The sequence below is a fragment of the Triturus cristatus genome, unplaced genomic scaffold (assembly GCF_964204655.1).
Source record: "Triturus cristatus unplaced genomic scaffold, aTriCri1.1 SCAFFOLD_291, whole genome shotgun sequence".
In the NCBI taxonomy this organism is placed as follows: Eukaryota; Metazoa; Chordata; class Amphibia; order Caudata; family Salamandridae; genus Triturus; species Triturus cristatus.
The window spans coordinates 242,050-262,342 of NW_028188092.1; the positions used below are offsets into that span (position 1 = coordinate 242,050).

The 20,293-nt window shown below is 49.4% G+C and overlaps 1 pseudogene; it reads left to right on the forward strand.

The window, feature by feature from the left end:
• LOC146769595 (vomeronasal type-2 receptor 26-like) overlaps positions 1 to 19,910 on the forward strand; it is a 140,159-nt pseudogene extending 120,249 nt beyond the window's left edge.
• The last annotated feature ends 383 nt before the right edge of the window (positions 19,911 to 20,293 follow it).

The window sequence follows — 20,293 nt, forward strand, 5'->3', positions numbered from 1 at the left end:
ATACGGTCCGTACCTGCGGGACAATGGAACTTGGGTCCGGCGTACAGGGTTCGGCAGCCAGTGATGTACGTCTCGAATCGGCGGGGAAGGTTAGGTGCGATCCGGCCGGGAGGGATACGGCGCGTACTAACGCTTTTGGATCAGCGTACGCACGGTGCCGGGCGGCAAAGACACGGCTTCGTGGCGGATGGGGTACGAGGCGTACTGGGGCCAAATCCAGTGGGAAACAAGCACAGATCGTCCAGGCAACTCAATTTTTGAAGGCAGATGAGTCCAATGGTCCTGGGACTCAGTTCAGGGGGCAAGCTCTTCTTCCAAGCCCTTGGAGATAGTTGAAAAACAAAGTGCAAAGTCTCTTTCAGTCTTTTCCTCTCCTTTCTCAGCAAGGCACCAACTGCAGGCCAATCCCCCAGGTCAGGGAAAGTTACTCCTCCTTCAGCTTCTTCCAGGTCCTTCTAGTCAGGCAGAGTTTCTTCGTGGTTCAAACAGGATCTGATTTCTTAGGAGCAGGGCTCCTACATTTATACCAAGTTTCTTTTGTCTTTACAGGCCAGGGGGGCGTTTGCATAATCCCAGTCCAGTTCTTTTCAGTGAGGAGCACTTTGTTGTTGGGACTCTGACTTCTTCTTTCAGCAGGCAGAGCAGAGACATCAGACGCTCCCCAGGGGGTGGAGCCAGCATTGTGGAGGCAGAGCACTGCCCTATTCAGAGTCAAGGTGCACTCCTCCCACCCATCCTGGTGTAATCTTTCTATTCACCACCTGGCAGCCCCAGCCTGTCTCCTGGAACTTCCCAGCCCTGTCACTCAAGCTATACACAAAGAAGACAACCCCTCCCAGCAGAGGCGGACTGAAATGGTTAGGCAAGCAAATGCTAACTTTCTAAAAGTAGCATTTGCAAACACAGGATATTAAAATAAACTTTACTAAAAGATGTATTTTATTATTCTGAGTTCAGGCATTCTAAACACGAATTTCTACCATGCTTCCTGAGCCTGCTAGGATTATAGAGTGTTATAATCTAGCAGCCCATTCTGGCCTATGGAGAGCAGGTAGCCTTACAATAGTGAAAAACGAAAATGGCTGTAATTCACTATTAGGACATGCCACACACCTCAGGGCATGTCCTACCTTATCCTTACAATGCACCCTGCCCTAGGGTCTACCATAGGGGTGACTAACATGAAGGTAAGGGAATGTTTAGGGACTGGCAAGTGGGGACACTTGCCCAGTCAGCATGACAGTACCAGACTGCATGCAGGTTCTGCAATGGCAGACCTTTAGACACATTTTACCCCGCTGCTTCTGTGGGTGGCACAACCAGTGCTGCAAGCCCACTAGCAGCATTTGGATATACAAGCCCTTGGCACCCCTGGTGCACTCTACTAGGGACTGATAGTAAACCAAATAAGCCAAACATGGAAGTCAATTCTCATAATACATTTTACCATAGGGAGAGCATATGCACCTTAGCACTGATCAGCAGTGGTAAGGTGCCCAGAGTCATAAAACAGCCAACAACAGGTCAGAAAAAATACAGGAGGAAGGCAAAAAGTTTAGGGATGACCCTGCAACAAGGGCCAAGTCCAACAGAGCCTGACCCCAGAAGAGCTGGAGGACAGGGAGAGAGATAGGAGGCATAGTTTGGAGAGGGCTAAATTGAAAGGTCAGAAGGACCTTGAGAGTCAGAAGTTAGACATTGAGAAGAATCGATTGTCAATTGAACTTGAGAAAATGAAAATGGAGCATGAGAGAATGTTGAGGGAGATAGAGATCAGGGCGTGGAGTGTCCTGGTCTCCTCCTCTGGTGGCAGCATACCTTTAGTAACTCCGGAGAGTAGAGTTTATGTTCATAAAGATGTCATTAGTCCACGAGTGAGGATACTGGGCAATGGTTTGCCGCATATGAGATAGCCATGGTGTCCCACCGGGTCCCTGAGAAGGATTGGGGAGCGGGGTTGTGGGTACGCTTTGTGAGTGATGGTAGGGATACCCTGTTGGACCTGCCTGAGGAGAGCAGGATGGTGTATGCCCATATGAAGGAAGCTTTGATAACCCGTTATGGTTTGACCCCAGAAATGTACAGGCAGAGGTTTAGAACCTGTAAGAAGTTAGAGGGTACCAGATGGGTTGAATATGTGTCGTATTTCTGCAGAGCAATGGATCGCTGGGTCAAAGGTAGCAAGGTGGAAACTTTTGAGCAGTTGTATGATTTGTTTGCGTGGGAGCATTTTTCTAGTAACTGTTTTCCAGAGCTATGCAGCACCTGATTGATAGCAAGCTGACTAACCCTAGGAAACTTGCTGAGGAGGCGGAACGCTAGGTGAGCACCTGGGTCCGCAAAGGTTTTGTGGGAGACTTCGCCAGAGGTGGGCAGGGTCCCCAGCAGAGAAGTGGGGGGGACAAGGGTAAGCCGAGGGAGTTCCAGAGAGGACCCCAAAGTAATTCTCCAGGGACCCAAGCAGTGGTTTCCCAGCGTCCCCCTGAGAAGAAGCCAGTGTCCCCGACAGGTAGGCCTGTTCAGAGGGGGCCACTCACTTGTTTCAAGTGTGGTCAAGTAGGCCACCGGTATTTTGATCTCCAGTGACCCCAGAGGGACCCCAATGCACCCCTCGTGCACCACCCCGTGCACCATCCCACCAGATTGCCAGTGTAGCCCTGGGGGGGAGGTGGAGGTCCAAGGTGGGTGGGATCCCGTAGAGTTAACCCTTGTCTCGCAAGGAGACTTTGAGAAGCTCTCTAACCCCACACTGCCTAATAACACTAAGAAGTACCGGCAGTGGGTGACCATCAATGGCCATAGGGTAGAGGCTCTCAGGGACACAAGAGCTAATGTGACTGCTGTCAGCTCCAGGTTGGTGTCCAAAGAGCAGGTTGTTGAAGTACTGGGTTTTTAAAACCCAGCGGTGCAGGGGAACACACCCTAGGACTTCGGGTTCTTCCTGTTTCAGACCTACAGAAACACAGAGTCTTCTGGGTGAAGTCAAAGATCTTGTTTATTGGCTGCAGACCAATTACAGGTATCAGAGAAGTACAACACAATGTATGTTCTCAGGAGACTGCTTAAACTTACAGAAACGGGCTTCTCCTTATATACAAAATATCATGCTTCAGGCACACATTCCTTGTTTTACGATATGGTCATTCATATGTATTCATTACAAGAGAAAAGGCAGAGTCATGATGACCATCCCACATTCCAGTTAAGCCAGCCCACAATTATTTACCCAGCGAGGCTCAGATCCCACATCAGATATCAACAGACCCCAATAAACACGGGCACCTCCTGTTTGTAAAACAAGCCATAAAGCAGGAAGAGTCAGGTGTGAAAGAGATTAGCCGGAGGCTCGTGTGGGATGAAAAGGCTTTATGGTGTGTCAAACCCTGATGCTAATCACAGGTGGCCGTAGGACGGGCAGCTCGTGGGACCGGACTGAGCTGGGGCGGTGGAGCCAAGTCGCACAGGTCACAGAGAAGTCAATGGAAGGCACATGTGTTCTAAAGGCCTGTACTTGTCCTTAATGTGTAGCCTATGTGAGGGCAACCATAAGATGGCCACCGCTCCAAGATGGAACCCACGAAGTCAATGCGTAATATCGTATGCACAGTGCATTTATCGATGAAACGTTATGCAAAGCACTTGTACATACTGCATTGGCCATTCGCGGTTCGCTAATACCGGAATAGACAGGGGTAGGGCCCTGCCTCCTACGCGGTCCCAAATTTTAAAGTACCAGATTGTCCCCCATGCATTTTGCCCCGTAGTGTCAGCAGACAACTCAGAGAGCCAGTATGAGGTGGATCAGGTTCCCTTCGAGTGGGGGGGGGGGGTCTCAGGAACTCTTCAAGTGGCGATGAGGCCCGCCATGCCTGTAGACTGTCTGTTAGGCAATGATCTAGAGAACTCTCCATGGGCTACGTTAGAGAGAAAGTCTCATTTGGAAATGTTGGGCCTACCTGAGTGGGCGTGTGCACCCACTCAGTCCATGTCAGCTCAGAATGGTATTCAAGAGGGCCTGGAGCCTGAAATTATGGCCCAGGCCCCTGCCTTAAAGAGAAGGGGTAGGGGGTGCAATAAACCGGCCCCCGCGGTTCCCACGGTCCCGGAGGGAGCAGGCCCTGAGGGGGATGCCCTGTAACCTACAGGGGAACAAGTGGCTGAACTGTGGGACCTACCAGAGCCGACCCATTGGCATCAGGAAGGGGGGCCCACCAGGGAGGAATTTTGTGAGCAACAAAGCACCTGCCCTTCTCTTGAGGGGGTGCGGCGACATGTCACTGCCCAAGCAGCAGGTGATCAGACAGGGTCACATTGGATCTATTGGGAGAATGACCTCCCTTACATCGAGCCTAAGGTTGCTGAGCCTGGGTCAGCCCGTGTGCTGGTGGTACCCCAGCACTTCAGGACCTTCCTACTGGGGTTGGCTCATAATGTACCATTGGCCAGACATCTGGGGCAGACCAAGACCTTTGAGAGGCTGGTCACCCACTTCTATTGGCCCCAGATGCGCAGGAGCTCTGATGCTCACTGCAGGACGTGTGAGACTTGCCAGGCAAGTGGGAAGAGTGGGGGAAGATTAAGGCCCACCTACAGCCCTTCCCTGTTGTGAGTACCCCATTCGAGAGAGTGGGCATTGATATTGTGGGGCCTCTGGACCCCAAGACAGCCATGGGCAACAGGTAAATCCTTATCTTGGTGGACCATGCCACCAGGTACCCTGAGGCCATCCCGCTCAGGACAGTGATGGCCCCCATGGTGGGACGGGCACTGATGGGGATTAACTTCATCTCCAAGTACATGAAGTCTCTGTGGGAGGAGTGTGGGGTAACGTATAAGTTTACCCCTCCTTACCACCCCAGGGCAATGGGCTGGTTGAGAGATTCAACCGGACCCTTAAGGGCATGATTATGGGCCTAGGTGAGCCCATGAGGTGTAAGTGGGATGTCCTCTTGCCATGCCTGTTGTTTGCCTATCGTGAGGTGCCACAGAAATCCATTTAGTCCCTTTGAGCTGCTCTATGGTCATCCGGTAAGAGGGCCTCTGAGTCTGGTCAAGAAAGGCTGGGAGCAATCGCCCAGGAAACCTCCCCAGGATGTGTTTAATTACATGCTGGCCTTCAGAAACCAGACTCGGCGTTTCATGAAACTTGCTGAGGCAAACCTGGGAGCCAGCCAGGAAGAGGTGAAACGCTAGCACGATCAGAATGCCACTCTGATCGACTTTCAGCCTGGACAAAAGGTTTGGGTCATGGCCCCAGTGGAGCCCTGTGTGTTCCAGGATAGGTGGACCGGCCCCTTTGAGGTGGTGGAGCGCAAAAGTCATGTTACCTACGTGGTGGACTTGCAGTCTCCCAGGAACCCCTTGCGGGTCCTGCATGTTACCTGTCCCAAGCCCCACTTTGAGAGGTCTGAAGTGGGAATGCTTCTGGTCACAGATGCTGGGATGGAGGAGGAGAGCCAGCCCCTTCCTGACCTCCTGTGTGCCGTGGAGCTAGATGGATCAGTCGAAGGTGTGGTCCTCTCCCCCACACAGACTCCTGAGTAGCAGTGTGATTGTCGCCTGTTGGGGCGATTTAGTTATCTGTTCTCCCTGGTGCCTAGTGTCACTGATTGGTGTGTCCATGATGTGGACACCGGGGACAGTCCTCCCATTAAGCACAAGGCTTACCGAGTGACTGACTGGGTTAGGGCCTACATTAAGGATGAGGTTACCAAAATGTTTGCCCTTGGGGTGATTGAGTCCTCTAGTAGCCCGTGGTCCTGGTCCCAAAAGCTGCCATGCCTGGTGCCACCCCAGAACATCAGATCTGCGTGGTGTATCGGGGCCTCAAATCAGTCACAAAGACTGACACGCACCCCATCCCCAGAGCTGATGAGCTCGTAGATCGGTTGGGGGCTGCGAAATACCTCAGCACATTTGATTTGACGTCTGGGTATTGGCAGATTGCCTTGACTGAGGGAGCAAAGGAGAGGTCAGCCTTCTCCACACCTGATGGGCACTACCAGTTCCGGGTGATGCCCTTTGGAATGAAGAATGCCCCTGCCACCTTTCAGAGGTTGGTCAACAGGGTGTTTGTTGGGCTGGAAGACTTCAGTGCCGCCTACCTGGATGACATTGTGGTGTTTAGCTCCCCTTGGGAGGACCACCTGCGCCACCTCTGGGAGGTATTGATGCCACTGCGGAGGCAGACCTCACAATCAAAGCCAGTAAGTGCCAGATTGGGCAGGGTTCTGTAGTGTAGTTGGGGCACAACAGGTTGCGTAGGCTCCGGCCTTGAACTCAGTCAGTGTCCCTATTGGGTAGCGTGAATTGTAGTTGTTGAAACGCTTTGAGAATTTCGAGTTAACCTGTTAGATAAAGATAATATTTTTCTATACCTACCTGAGTTGTGTCCTTTTGTGGTCTTGTTATTACTGTGTTGTGCGTGGTCATAAATGATTCACATACTGCCTCTGAGATAGGCCTAACTGCTCGTGCTACGTTACCGCAGGGTTGAGCAGGGGTTGTCAAAGGGGGTAGACCACTTGCCCTGACTTAGGAAGAAGGGTCCCTATTTGGACATTGGCACCAGCCATTGCCAACTAGAGACCCCCATTTCTAACAATAGGCGTGCGCACGTCTCGGTCAGTCAGTGTACGATGCATCTCCTGGGAACAACCACGCATCGATCGCCATTGTAGTCAATAGCATAGGCGTGCACACGTCTCACTCAGTCAGTGTACGACGCGTCTCCTGGGAACTCACATGCATTGATCACCATTTTTAGTCAATAGCATAGGCGTGCGCTTGTGAGTATGTGGGTACACATGGGATCTTGTATGTTGGACTTAGTGGCACACATTCCCAGGCTTTGCTAGGTGTGATGGTGACAGACACCACTGTGTGTAATGTACATAAGCACTGTCATTTCCAAATGTGCAGATCACACCCCGAGGCATGTACACAATTCTAGGTGCCCATTGTGTGCTCACATGTAACATACATCCTGACTCATAGGTGAAAGGGTCAGTGTGTCACTGGGTGTCCCACATCTGACATTGTGGTGTTGATGCTGAGTATGTGCGTATTGTGCTACACACATGTCTCTGATCATTTGAGGTAGTTGTGAATCGTCATCATCCTCTATGTTTTTTTGACATGTGATTCGCTGTTGTTCCTGTCCATCACAGGCATTTATTTTTTGACTGTGCAACACCCTGGTAGCACATCATGTATGTTTTGTGGGTGTGTTGTGACATGTACATCTGATGCTACATAATGTCAGTGCCCTTGTGGCGAGACAAGATAGCTGTGTGTGTGACAGACAAACACCGGTCATGTGGGAAACACATCTGTCTGACCTAGTCACTGAGGTGTGTTTTGGGTACATGACATGTGTGATGATGTACTGGGAGAGACAACATTGATTGTTCACAGCCCAGCCGAGCACTTGTTGGTGAACATGTAGAGCTGAGATGTCATTTGAGGGGCACATAGCTGACATTGTTGTCCGTGCCCAACAGCACACACAACACGTTATTGTGTCTTGTTCTGAAGTTACATGTGATATTGTGCATGGTTATTGCCACATATGTAGGGTCACTGACACACTTTCATTGCTCACCTATGTTCTGCAGGAGACCAGCTGTCTATAGACCATTCCCAGACCTTGCAACCATGTATGAACGTGACTGCATCTGGCGGTACCGCCTTACCAGGCCAATAATTGAGGATTTGGCAGAGCAGTTGGCACCACATTTGCAAATTGGCTGGACATATCCATCAGCTATGACCCCCAAGGTGAAGGTGATGGCAGCCCTACACTTCGTTGCCACTGGTACCTTCCAGTACACTGTGGCTGGTGCTGGTGGGATGTCACAGACCATGTCCAGGCGGGTGTGTCACGATGTATTGGCGGCAATGTTGCTATTCCTGAACTGTTACATCCAATTCCCAACACTAGGACAATTCACTGAAATTAAGAGAGACTTTTATGCCTTGAGAAGAATGCCACATGTCATAGGCTCCATAGATGACACACATGTTGCTTTGGTGCCACCACAGGCACATGAGCAGACATACCGGAACCGGAAACATTTCCACTCTATTAATGCCCTTGTGGTATGTCTGCCAGACATAACCATCTCGCATGTGTGTGCACGTTTCCCTGGTTCTGCACACAATGCTTATATTATGCGGATGAGTCAGATACCAAACATGATGACACAGCTGCCAAACCAGCATGCCTGGCTTGTTGGTGTGTATTATCTGTTCCCTTGTGTGTTTTATTAATTTTAGAGATTCACCCACTTCTCCAACCCATTGAATGTTTGTATGTAGGTGACTCTGGATACCCAAACATGCCGTGGTTGCTGACCCCCCTCAGGAACCCTGTTACACCTGTGGAGATCCGTTGTAATGAGGCACATGGGCGGACCAGGAGAGTGATAGAGCGGACATTTGGCCTACTGAAAATCAGATTACACTGCCTGGGCAAGAATGGAGGTGCCGTACAATATGCCGGTGACAAGGTGTGCAAAATCATTACTGTGTGCTGCATGCTACACAACCCGGCAGTGAGGAAGGAGTTGCCTCTCTTCCTGGATGATGATGACCAACAGCCGCCTGCCGTGGAGGATCCATCACTGGGGCCTGTTGCCAGTGATGGTGAGGGTGAGGGGGATGTACGAACACAGCTCATCGACAACTTCTTCACATGATAGTGAGTATACAGTGATATGTTGCCTATGTTTTGTAATTGGCTGATATGTGTAGGTTTTGCAATGTTGCTGCTTAAGTGTGTCTGTGTGCTCATTGACAGGCTGCCTGCAGTGATGTGTCCTACTATTGAGTATGTGCTACCAAACAGTGTTGGGATTGTAACTGCGTTGTGTCCAGGTATCTTGAGCTTAGTGACTGGTATGTGTATTGTAGATGTATGCTGTCATTCAGTGATTCTAATGGTGTTGTATGTTTGTGCTCCACAGTGTCCTATGGCTGGTGTTCGGTCACGTGTGACCTCCCAAATCACAGATTCCTGGTGCAGACAGCAGGCTGCCGTTGTCCTAACTATGATGTGCCACACACGCCTGGACTAATATGGTTTACCAGTGGCTGACTTTGTGCTCGCTGTCAAGTGAGGTTACCTCCCATCTGTTGATGACTTATGACTCTGGCTGGTGTAATAAACCTGTGTATCACTTTGGAGTGTGCTTTGACTGTGTCCACACATCCAACATTCGTTTGCATGCTGTACCTGTGGGCAGCTTGCCACAGACTCAGGATGGGTGTTTTGTACATGCATCACACTGCAATCTCTGTTCACATGTGTTGGGATGATGAGTTAGATGGGCATGGTAAGTGTGTGTTGTGTTGACGTAGTGGGGTGTCTACCTCACATATGTCACATCATCATGACTCATATTACTGTGTTCACATAGCTGTAGTAGTTCATCCTCTCAATGACACAAACCACGTTTCAGTCACAACAGACGCACGTATTATGTTGTAGTGTATTTATTTACATGCATGTGTTGGAAAGTTATACATAAGTGGAAGTGCTGTACAGTGCAATAGGAATCCAAATCTCACAGTCCAGTTGGTAGTGTTGGTTGATGAAATTCCTTTGGGACATTGGTCCAACATAGATCTGCCATCACATGTGTGGGAGTTTAGCAACAGTCAACAAGGTTAACGCTTTCCACACATTGGATGATGTCTAGAACAGGTAGTCACGTCCTGGTGGGTATGCATGGCGATCTGCCCCTTACTTGTCCTTCTTTGGACGACCCCTCTTCTTCTTCTCTGGGGGACCCTCATATGCAGGCTGCTGCTGTGCAAGGGACTCTCCGCCAGAGTCCCACTCCCTCCCTGTGGCAGTTGGTGATGTAGTGGCCACTGTTGTAGTGGGCAAAAGGGGAAGTGTGGTCATGTTGTTGGCTATCTGGCGGAGGCATGTCAATATGTCCCTATGCACCGCCGTAAGGTCATTTGATTTGTCAATTATTAACTCCATCTGGGTCATGTGTTGTTCCACCCAGGACATGTGCGAGTCCATTCTGGCATGATGTGCAGCCTGCTGTTGTTGCATGTCCCTGAGGATCCCCACAACCTGGCCAACTCCTCCGGTGCTTTCCTGGTACGCATCTATGATGCGTCCCAACTGTGAATCTTCCTGCAGTCCAGCCCCATCTGCAGGCCGTGGCCTCGCCCTGACCACCCTCATACCACCCCTGCCCACACAGGCAGGAGCTGCCCTAGCAGGCACAGGCAACCCTGGGGCCCTGTCTGTGTTGGCTCTGGTGTTGTTGTCCGTCAGCTCCTGGCTCCCCTGTGTACCTGTGCTGTCGTTGTCCTGTTGCCTTGGTCTATCTGTGTTGGCAGGGGTGATTAAAGTGTTTGCAGATGGTCCAGGAGTGGTGGCAGGGTGTGCTGATGTTGCAGCTGCTGAGGCTGGAAGTGAAGCCACACCGGGGGTGCCAGGTCATTCATCCTTGTCTGAAGAGGACATGAAGGCATCCACATCGGGAAACTCAGGCACATCCAGTGTGTGGGACTGGGATTCCTCTTCTATTCTTGCTGTGTCCCCAGCATCCCCTGTGGGTGGAAGAGACACACAATGTATGTGATGTTTCTGCACACATCAACGATTCACACACATCACAGTTGCCACTGCATGTCATGAAGAGTGTATGTACATTACATTGTCCTACATTGTCAGAGACCGGTGTCTATTTTGGTTTAGCACAATGTCATTTGATGCTTGAGCATTTTGATGGGCACAAAGAGCTGTGCGCATGGACATCTCATATCATGATTATTTGACTGTACATGGGCATCGATACTCATGTGCCCTCATGTGCCTGACATAGGTGTGTCCCTCCTCTCAACATTAGTACTTTAACAATGACATACATGCACTTCCAGCTTGCGATATGTAGCACGTTTGGACGATGTGTGCTGGTATTTGTGCTTGTATTTGTGAGTAACATTGTTGTGTCTGAACAACATGGACACAGTACGGTGTGGCTGCATTCACTGTGGAAATACTATTGTGTTTTGTGTGTCCCTAGTTCACATATCATTTCACATATTTGATGGTGTTGTCTGTAGCTAATGATGTTGGGGCAGAGTTCTGTGCGTGACGATGTTATTTATGTGGTCAATCTCATCCATGGTAAAGGGGATTGACCAAGGCAGATCACAGACTTTCCCATGCTCATGAAAGTGAGGCCCAGGGGTTTGTGTGTTTGACCTATGCTGCTTTAAGTTTTATGCCTACTCCTACCCAGTCCAGGTTGCTCTTTGTCTTGCAAGTGAAAATGACAGTGAGGGGAGTGTTGTGTGAGGGATGCAATCAACGCTGCACGATGTAGGAGTGGAATGCAGATCACCAAAGTGCCTTGCAACAATGACACCATGCTACGGTGTCAGCTATGTTACTGTGGCCATTCCATTCACTGTTATGTGTCACCTGTGAATGGTGTGTATGTGGTTTGGTTTGTGGGTTTTGGTCTGTGCTCTTTGTGCACCTCCCCAAATGTCATAGAGGGCACAAACCTTCACAGCTAGGACAGGGGGCACCCCTGCAACACTGCAGGCCCAGACAGAGAAAGTCTACATACAGTTGCAGTGGCTGTCAGTGTGAAGTGTTTTTAGGGGGCACGTGCATAGGTGGGACTTGCAGCCAATTCATACATCTGGCCCATGTGTCATGCATCTTGCCAGGGCATTTACTTTTTGTGTGAGTGGTCCTAAGGGGTGTACTTGTTCCTGCTGTGAAGGTGTGTGTATTTGCTGGATGGCTGGTATTTGGTGTACTTGCAGGCCCACCTTCTCCCATGGAGGCCTGCCAATCCCCCTGTAGGTTGCTTCCATTGCAGAGAGCCCTAGTTAAAGTTCTGGATGTCAGTCAGTGGAGTCCTGGTGTATGTTGGTGCACAACCCCCACCAGGCCCTTGTGCTCCCCATTGCAGGGCACAGTGTCAGCCATATTGTCAGTACTTTTCCACTCCCTGAGAGGTAGACATGGTTCAGGGTGGGCTTGATGGACCAAGTGGCAGGGGGTCTGGTGTCTGTGACTACAACTCCCATCAGGCTTTTGGATACACCCACCCTCCCAGCATTCCCAAACTTCCTTCCTGTGACTCAGCTTCCCTTGGAGGTGGTGTGGCAGGTTTGGCAAGATGGCTGACAGTGTTTGTTGGTGTTTAATACCAATGCATTGCTGTATTTGTTGTTAGGTTTTTACATGTTATGACCTAGTGCTATGTTACTCGTGGATAGCAGCTATTGCCTTTCTGTAACTAGCATCCACATCACTGAATAACCTTTTACAGGCTTAATTTGGCTTTGCTAATGCTACTTGTTTTCAATGTCCCCTTCTCAGTGATGTGTGTGTGTTGCCACACAATGTTGACTAGATTGGTTGTATACTCACCAGACTCTGGTATTCCTGTCAATCCATGGATGCCCTCCGGTGGGAGTATGGCCCGCACTTTCTCCTCCCAGGACATGAAGTATGTTGGTTTTGCAGGAGGGCCACCACCAGTACGCTGGCTCAAGGTGTGCTCTCTGGCTATGAGCTTCTTGACCCTCCTTTGCACATCGTAGTACCTGTTCTGGATGTCATCCTTTGTGCGCAGGCAAGGTGCTTGTGCATTCTGTGACATGGGTGTCTGATGGACAAAGGTTCCAAATAGATGTGGCTCTACTCAGAGTATTTCATCAAACAATACTTCTAACTCACTATCTGTGAACTTTGGATTCTTCTGTGGGGGCATGGTGCTGGGTGGTTGTGGAGATTGATGTGTGTGTGAGGGAGTAAGTGAGGGTGAGTGGGTGTCAGTTTCTCTTGCTTGTTGTGAGTGTGTTTAGGAGGTGATAATGGTGTGGATGTTGTGTGGTGAGTGAGTTGTGGGTGTGGCTCAGAGTGTAGTGTAGTTGTTTTCTCTGCTGTGATGTGTTTGAAAATGGCCAAAGGATCATGGTAGTGGACTTGGGCATTAAATGTAGGTGGAGTTGTGGGTGTGTCTTTTTTTTTCTTATTTCTTTATTGAGTTAGACATTGCTTGTTTGAATCTTTTTCTCTGGATTTCAACGTGGTTTTTGTTGTGCATGACAGAGACGTTCAGTTGACTGTGAATGACGTGGACAGGGGCAATCGGGAGATACTCTGAGTTTGTCTCACTCACAATGTGCTGTGTTGCAACGTTTGCGTACGCGTCGGTCGAGACCGGCTGTTTTCAACGGTAGTCACTGTTTCCCGTACGTCTCGTTCTTCCGGATTGTGCTCCGTGCTAGTCATTTTGCTTTTGCATGCATTGCATCGTACTTGTATGCTCGTACGGAGCGTATATGTGTCGTTCGGGTCCAGTCCGGGTCCGTGTCGGTCGGTAAGTTTTGCGTTCCCTTTACTGGCGGGTCACTGTTGACCGTGCGGCTCAGGTGTGCGTATTGCGCTCCCTGAGACTCGTTTGGAAATCAAACGCATGGCATCGTACTCGTACGGCTGTACGGAGAGTGTACGTGTGGCTCGGACTCCAGTCCCGGTACTTGTCGGTCGGTACATTTTACATCCCAGATCGGAATCGGGCCCTTAGCGTTTCATGGAAACTTCTGAGCTGTGCTAAAACTGAGATCATTCATCCTTATAGAAAAAAAAACACAAACAGGACATGACAACCTTGCAAAGAGATGCCCTAAAACGTAACCTCCTTCCAAAAAAGGCAGTGAAACAGAACAACAAAGCCTCTCCACTGGTATCGACGTATCTAAAACTGTCCTCAAGTGGCTCAGGGCTAATAATAGCTGGTAAAAAGCCTTGAGGTCCAACATTCCAATGGTTCTCTTTCTTTTCCTCGCGTTTCAAGGGCTTGACATGCAACTCAGCCTTTAGCTCGGGATCATGGCCTAGCCATGAGCTGCGTGCTGTAAGGCTATCTGACAACATAGAGAACTGCAGTTAAACTAAAACATGTATATACATTTCATGCTACACAAACACACCTGCAACCCATAACACTGTCACTGTGGTCATAATGCTGAACACCTGAAAATACTTACCTACACTTTGAAGAGGGGAGAGATATCCCCTTGCAGGTGGGTGCAGTGAGTGGCTGCACCCCCTGGAACGGTATGTGTGGGGGGACCATAGGATCCCCGTGATCCCCTCCAGAATGCTGCCATCAGAGGGCGTAGTGACAGTGCAACACCATTTTGTGATGCACTGTCAGCGCAACACCTAACACTTCTTTTGCCTTTGCGCCCCCGTCCATAATACAGCACAGAGATTCCCTCATTTGCATGGGTCTGCACCCATGTAAATGAGGGAATGCCCTCTTGAGATAGCACTAGTTTTTCATCTGCTCCTGCGCTATCTATTTTAGAAAAGGGGCTGTCCATATGTCTGCATCTCCTTCTGTAATACTAGGGTGCTCTATTATTCGCCTAATGTACCAGAGACCACTGATTGCTTGCTCATCCACTGGTCCCTACAAGAGCCAGAGAGCACAGGCAGAAAGTGAAACATAGTTGGAACATGTTGCACACTGCAATCACTAGAGAGTGTGGGATGATGGCCTGTGGCTTGCCCATTCCTGTGCCAAATTCAATCAATCAATAAATCAATTAATCAATCAATCAGGGGGTTATACAATGCACCTACTCACCTATGAGGGTCTCAAGGTGCTGGGGGGGAAGGGGTACAGTAAAAAAGCAAGGTATTGAGATCATTCCTGATTTGGGCAAACAACAGCGATTGCCTGAGGTGGAGGGGCAGGGTGATCCAGGTCTTGGTGGCGAGGTAGGAGAAGGATCTTCCTCCAGTTCTGGTATTGTGGATCTGTGGGACGGCGGCCAGGGCCAGTTGGGTGGAGCAAAGGGGTCTGGTGGGTAGGTGGAATGAGAGGTGGTGGTTCATAAATGCTGTTCCTGCTTTGTGGAGTGCTTTGTAGACATGTGTGAGGAACTTGAAGGTAATTCCTTTGTGGACTGGGAGCCAGAGGAGTTCGTGAAGGCGTTCAGTGATATGGCTGCCGCAGGGGATGTTGAAGCCCAGTCTGGCTGCAGCATTTCAAATATTATGTAGTTTCCTGAGGAGTTTCTTGGTGACCCCCCGTGTGGAGTACATCGACTCAGTTGAGTCTGCTGCTGACTAGTGTGAGGGTGACCATCTTTCTGGATTCAGTGGGGATCGATCTGAAAGTCTTTCAAAGCAGGCAGAGCGTGTGGAAGCATGATGAGGATACGGTGTTGATCTGGCACTTCATTGTAGGCGAAGTGTCCAGTATGATGCTGGGGCTACATGCGTGGTCTGTGAGGGCAGGGGGTTCCAAGTGCAGCAGGACACCAGGAGTTATCCCAAGCTGAGGGGGTAGGTCCTAAGATAAGTACTTCAGTCTTGTCAAGTTGAGTTTGAGGCAGCTGCCTTTCATCCAGGTGGCAACGGCCTTCATCTCTCTGTAGAAGTTGATTCTGGCGGTTGTGGGTTCGTTGGTGAGGGGGAGTGTCAGCTGGGTGTTTTTGGCTTAAGAGATGATGTTGAGTCTGTGGTTCCTGATGATGGCAGTGCGGGGGGCTTTGTAGACATTGAAGAAGGTGGGGTGCAGGGAGGAGCTCTGGGGTTCTCAAAAGCTGATCTCTGTGGGTTCTGAGAGGAACGGAGGTAGTCTGGCTCACTGTGTTTGGCCAGTGCGGAAGGAGTGAATCCAGTCCCCAGCCTTGTCGGATGCCGGCATCGTGGAGTCTTGTGCTCAGGGTGTGGTGGACAGTATCAAAGGTGGCCGAAAATTCCAGCAGGATGAGGGCTGCGGTTTTGCCTTGATAGAAGAGGGAGCGGATGTTGTCAGTTGCGGTGAGGAGTGCAGTCTTGGTGGTGTGATTGCTTCAGAAGCCAGATTTGGAGATGTCCAGGACATGGTTCACTTTGATGACCTCGATGAACTTGGACAGTTGGGCGTTGATAGCCTTCTCGATGACCTTGGCTGGGAAGGGGAGCAGAAAAGTGTCTGGTGTTTTTGAGGTCTCTCGGGTCAGCAGATGGCTTCTTCAGCCGGGGATTTATCTAGGCATGTTTCCAGTTGATGGGGATGGTGGTGGTCACAATAGAGCAGATGATGGCGTGGCGAAGTTTGGGGGTGATGGAGGTGGCTGCTCTGTCGAAGATGTGGTGCAGGCAAGGGTCTGAGGGGGCTCCGGAGTGTATGCTGTTCATGATCTTGAGTATGTTGTCTGAAGTGAGCGGGGTCCAGTTGAGGAGGATCTGATGTGGTGTGGCGTGGTTCGGTGGAATGGTGTCGCGCGTTTTAGGATGCTCTTGAGTGTTGAAACTCTTGTAGATCTGCCTAATCTTGTGGTGGAAGAATGTGCCGAGTTTGTTACAGAGGTCTTGGGAGGGTGGGATGTCTGTGGTATCACTGTTGTGCCTGGCAAACTCCTTGACAATGGCGAAGAGTTTTTTGCTGTTGTGTGCATTGGTGTTGATTCTGTATTGGAAGGCTGTTTTCTTTGTAGTTTCGAGGAGGAGGTGGCGTACGGTAATAGTTGTGTTGAAGGTTGCGTGGGTAACCTGAGTCTTATTGTTCCTCTATCTCTTCTCAAGTTGATTACAGGTTCATCTGGTCTCGTAGAGGGAGGGAGCGAACCAGCTGTCTATCTTGGAGTGTTGCTTGCCGGGTGCCTTCTTGAGGGGTGCCAGAGTGCAGGTGCAGTTGGAGATCCATCAGTGGAGGTTCCGTGCTGAGGTGTTAGCGTCTGCTGATGGTGGTAGTGTGGTAGTGCTGAGAAAGGTGGTAAGATGTTCTTCGGTGACCTTGTTCCAGCTACAACATGGGGGTGGTGAAGGCTTTGGTGTATGGTGGGAGTGGTGAAGGTGAAGGGCACGCAGTGGTGGTTGGTCCAGAGGAGTTCGGTGGTGTGGCTGTAGGAGATGTTTCCACTGTAAGAAAGACCGGGCTGAATGTGTGCCTCCCCTGTGTGTGTTAAGTGGTGACAAGCTTCTTGAGTCTGATGTTGGTAAGGTTCTCCAGAAGGGATGCAATGTTCGCGTGAGTGCGGTTTTCCAGGTGAAAGGTGAGGTCACTGAGTAGGATATAATCGGTGGATGCTAAAGCCTTGGATGCAATGAAGTTGACAATGGCGTCAGTGAAGTGTGGGTGGGGGCCAGGAGGTCTGTAGACAAGGGTGCCACGGAGGGTGGTGTTGGGGTTGGTCTAGACTGTAGGTGTTCCTTGTTTGTAGTTCGGTTGTCTGAGTGGGTGGTCAGGCGGAAGGTGTTTTTGTGAACAATGACGATACCTCCTCCTAATTGGATGGTGCGATCCTTGCAGGTCATTCCCCGGTTCAAGCCATGATTCCATTATTCTGAGAATAGTGTTGCTCAGTTCACCATGATGATGATGAAGCTACCCTCTAATGCTGTCCTGGCGCTAGGCAGCCAGAAACAACTTTTCTTTTTTTAAGAACCCAAGTATTCAGATTATTAGAGAATTGGCCCTCGGGCCAAAAACATGCTGCTAAAAGGTGAGGGCTAGAGAGCCGGAGAACTAAAGGGATAGAACTCTGGGGATACTGTCTGCATGGGTCGGCCCCCGGGAAACGCGTGCCTTCTTGCACATTACCTGAAATCAACCTACCTTTTTTGAGCTTTGACTCAAGGACCCACCACAATGTTCTATGTAAAAAACCTGTTTATCTGTACACGGAAGCAATTGGAGTGTTTTAGTTAATGTACCCATTCTTAAGGTTTAGTATCATTTTTTTTAAACTATTTTATCTGTTATGCAGTGGTTTTAATTAACTTATGCACAAAAATAAATAAACCTCGATAAAAATAAACAACATGAACTGACAGCTCTGCCCTATCACCAGCCTGTCCAGACCAGACCCCAAATTTTATGTGCAAGTGTGCATAGGGGGTATATGCAGTTGTGAAATACTGATAGCACCAGAATGGGAACTTGCCAGGCCCTGAACAGGGGAGGTTGAGTGGCCACAGTGGGCTGGGCGCAGGGCCTGGGTGAAGCCTTTTCACAATGCATAAGGGGTACGTGCCATGAGCAGTGGAGGCTGAGTGGCCAATGTAGGCTGGGCACAGGCCCTCATCAAGCCCTTTGCATAGTGCAGAACTGCTACGTGCCAGGCCATGAGCAGTGGAGGCTGAGTGGCCAATGTAGGCTGGGCACAGGCCCTGGTCAAACCCTTTGCATAGTGCAGAACTGCTACGTGCCAGGCCATGAGCAGTGGAGGCTGAGTGGCCAATGTAGGCTGGGCACAGGCCCTGGTCAAACCCTTTGCATAGTGCAGAACTGGTACATGCCAGGCCATGAGCAGGGAAGGTGGAGTGGCCACGTGGACTCGACACAGAGCCTGGTCCTGAAGCCAAGCCCTGCGGCAATGGCAGATTAGGAGCAGGTCTGAGGGTGTCATTTTGTGAGCTGCATAAAAAGCAAATGTGTGATTTTTTTAAAGTCGTTATCGCTCAGTACAAATTTTAAAGGAGATGGCAAAATGCCATAAAAAATTGAAAAAAGCCCTGTACGCAGCCAACCTTTGCGTGCATCAAGAGAGGGCTTCTGGTGCTTTGGTGACATTTATAAACCACCTGACCTGGTTAATGATCTCACCAGAACTCCTCGATTGCAATATGTTCCATTTGGATTGGATCGCAATTAGCATGCTAAATGTTTGTTTACCATTTATGAATAAATTGTTGCCTAAATAAAAGGCAAGGGAGAGGGTCAATGGATTTATGTGATCCAAGAAAGAACAGGAGAGTATTGTGATGAGTGTGGAGAGATGGTAGTGATTTGATAGTCAAAGGGATAAATGTATAATGGGAGAACATTACTAAAGGCAACAAGACATTGCAAGAACCTAATATTATGTCATGAATCACCTTTATTGTAATTATTGTTTAAATATCAGAATTTCATTAACAAATTTGTTGACATTATGCTGCATGTAGCATTGATGGAACATGTGTAGCTTCTATTTTTACAAATTATTAAAATATCTTTTTCACTTTAGATGTTGAAAACTGCCTGAAGTGCCCTGAGGACAAGTGGCCCAATGTCAGGAGGGACAACTGCATCCCCAAAACCATTGCTTTCCTCTCATACAGCGATATCCTTGGTGAGACTTTGGTCTTCACAGCTGTATCCTTCTCTATAGCCACAGCTGTAGTGCTGGGAATCTTTATTAGACACCGAGACACACCAATAGTCAAGGCCAATAACCGAGATCTCAGCTACGCACTACTCGCCGCCCTAATGTTGGCCTTTCTCTGCTCCCTTCTATTTATAGGACGCCCCGGGACATGGACCTGTCTGATCCAACAAGCTGCATTTGGGATCGTTTTTACTGTTGCTGTGTCTTGTGTTTTAGCAAAAACCATCACTGTTGTCATTGCCTTTAATGCCACCAGGCCTGGGAGCAGATTAAGCAGATGGCTGGGATCACGGGTGTCCGGCTCTTTTGTCCTCTTGTCCACACTAGGAGAAGTGACAATCTGTCTGTCTTGGCTGCTCACCTCTCCACCTCACCCTGGCACTGACACACAGTCTGAGACTGGGAAGATAATCTTGCAGTGTGACCAGGGCTCTGTCACTGCCTTCTACAGTGTGATTGGTTACGTGGCCCTCTTGGCCTTTGCTAGCTTCATGGTTGCTTTTCTCGCTAGGAACCTCCCTGACCGCTTCAACGAGGCCAAGCTCATCACATTCAGCATGCTGGTGTTCTGTAGTGTCTGGGTCTCCTTCATTCCTGCCTACCTGAGCACTAAGGGCCGCAACATGGTGGCCGTGGAGATCTTTGCCATCTTGGCTTCTAGTGCTGGACTGCTGGGCTGTATATTCATTCCCAAATGTTATATCATTCTATTTAGTCAGGATATCAATACCAGAGAACAAATAGTTTTAAAAAATAATATGTAGCCTTGAAGCGATATTGTCACGTGGCACTACATGCCACACTGCAAGGGAGACAGTCTACGACATATACATACAGTTTGTATATTTTACATACCATAGATTTTTTTTAGTTTGCTATATTTACTTGGGCACTCGCATCTTAGTCTTGTTCATCATAACTGCTCAGGAGCTTCAAAGGAAGTAAAAATGCTGTGAACATTGAAGGAGCCAATACCCCTCAGGACAACTGGTCTGCTTATAGATCCAGTGATAAGAGTAGATCAGAGTTTATCAATGAGACTCTAGCGCTTCCAGTGGTGGGAGATGGAATGACAACAGGGTACATTTTTACATCCTCGTTCTACCTGCAGAGCAGCTGGGGCACAGAGTGAGGGCATGATAGAAAG